Source organism: Berghia stephanieae, chromosome 1, assembly GCF_034508935.2.
Source record: "Berghia stephanieae isolate SIO BIC M18660-M18661 chromosome 1, UCSD_Bste_1.3, whole genome shotgun sequence".
Classification (NCBI taxonomy): Eukaryota; Metazoa; Mollusca; class Gastropoda; order Nudibranchia; family Aeolidiidae; genus Berghia; species Berghia stephanieae.
Window position 1 is genome coordinate 5,099,797 of NC_088360.1, and position 2,177 is coordinate 5,101,973.

General features: G+C 39.5%; 1 protein-coding gene across 2 annotated transcripts in view; it reads right to left on the reverse strand.

Annotated features, from left to right (window-relative positions):
• LOC144966479 (R-spondin-2-like) overlaps positions 1 to 1,698 on the reverse strand; it is a 34,019-nt gene extending 32,321 nt beyond the window's left edge. The window contains exon 1 of one of the 2 annotated variants that reach the window (XM_078903071.1): positions 1,355 to 1,698. The gene's annotated coding sequence lies outside the window, so the exon portion shown is untranslated. The remainder of the gene's footprint in view (positions 1 to 1,354) is intronic. The other variant, XM_078903079.1, reaches the window with a different exon arrangement.
• Positions 1,699 to 2,177: the final 479 nt, after the last annotated feature.

The following is a 2,177-nucleotide window of genomic DNA, read 5'->3' on the forward strand; positions in this document are numbered from 1 at the left end:
AAAAAAATAGGGATTTTAAAAGCAAAAATGACCAGAAATAAGAAATGTTAGTTTCTGCCAACTAAAAACAATATTGAGCTTTTATATAGCGCAATAGCCATTTAACGTGCTCAAAGCTCTTTACAAAGGGTCCCTGACCAACAGCAACAAGAAACATGCAGAACGAGACATGACGCCTGTTAGGCGATATAATATTTTTTTGTCGACAGAGACAACGCTGTTAACGCCCAGGTACTCATTTTACACCTGAGTACGGTGAGAGAATGTGATTAAAGAGCCGTTTCCAAGGACTCAACTATGCGCCGAGCGAGGTTCGAAGCTAGGGCCTTCCGATCCGAAAGCGAGTGTCATACCACAAGACCACATAGCGCACAATTTAAGAGCCTAGTCAATCTATTTTCTTCAGTTACACATTAATGTAAATGTTACTGCTCGAAGCTCGAAAAAATAAATAACGATGTGAAATGAAATGTAAGCTTCAATTTAATTACGAAAACAGGTAGAATGGACGTTTCGGGTTTCCCCTTTATCAACAAGCAGGATGAATCAAACACTACAGATGAATGAGATGATGTGGTAGTGGCGTTGTTAAGATGAATTTTGTGCTACCACATCATCTCATTCATCTAAGTGTACTTAGTTTGAGATTACCTAAATGTTTCACCCGGACACCAGCACAAGACCCAGCTCAAATGTTTACAAAAATTAAAAAATAGCAGTACATAACAGAGAGATGATTTACGAGAAAAAATATATCATCTCCCAAAATTCTAATACATTCGACTGTTTCCCTCCCAGCTAGGGTATCCTGCCAGGGTCAGGACAAAACTAAGTAATCTCATTCCAAGACAAAGACAGAAAGCAATTACAGTAAGCACCTCCCTGCCCACTATGGGAGGTGAGGGAACCCCACCCACATATATAGGGGGATAGAAGACACAGTTAGTGCGGCTATAAGGTCTAGTGGTATGACACTCGCTTTCGGATCGGAAGGTCCTGGGTTCGAGCCTCGCGCTCGGCGCATAGTTGAGTTGGAAAAGGCTCTTTACTCACATTCTCTCACCGTACTCATGTCATGTGTAAAATGAGTACCTGGCCGTGCCACAACAACGTTGTCTTTGTCCGAAAAATTGAATATCGCCTAGCAGGCGTCATGTTCCGTCCTACATGTTAAATGTTGCTGTTGACTAGGGAGGGACACCCAAGAGTGTATTTTTATTACCACCGAAATAAAATATATCAAGTAAAAATAACTAGAGATTATATAATAGCTCAATATCCATTAATGATATTCTCAAAATTATTTTACATACAGATATAGGATATACAGATACATACATATACAGACACTCACCTGTCCTTTTGGGTTTTGTTTCCTTATTTAAAATTAAAATCGCAAAGTCCAAAAGAATATCAATAATTTTTCAAGATGAACAAGGTAACAAAATGGCCACTTTCCTCGTACTAGATGCAAGTTCTATATTATTCTGTTGCTATAACTGACAAAAAGCGCGTATAGATACTTCCGAGTGAGATTTTTATTTTAGCTCGTTTTTGTTTTTTTTTTACGGCATGCGAGGTAAGAAGAGAAGCGAGAGCGAGAAAGACGTGAACTCGTGCCAATCACAGAGGTCTGCCTGTCAGTGGTACATCTTCCATGTCGAATTGAGTGGTTTAAGAGGACACACTTGACAACTCTGCCTTTGCCCCCTGGCCAATCGCAAGGATTGGATCAAAGGAAAATAGGATAATCCCCCCCCCCCCCCCCCCCCCCCCCCTACCCCCTCCCGCACACCTCTCACTTTTGTATCGTTTACTTACATTGGTTGTCGCAAGTAAGTGTTTTAACCCGTTAACTGCCGTGTTCTGGAAAAACACGTATTTAAAATTTTGGCCAGAAAACTAGTCCTTAAAATTAAAGATCGAGCGATTTAAATTATTCTCATCTTAGCAATTATTCTAAAACCTGGGACTTCCCTAAGTCCCAGGTTTGAAAGGGTTTACTAAGGTGAGGGTCATTTAAATCGATCGATATTTGAAAGACGAGTTTTCTGGACAATTTTTAAAATACGTCTTTTTTGTTGTTTGTTTTTTCAGAGTACGGGGTTTAAATTTGTCGTATTTATTTTATAATACATTCCTTTTTTATGTAAGTGATGGTAATGTCGATGGTCTAG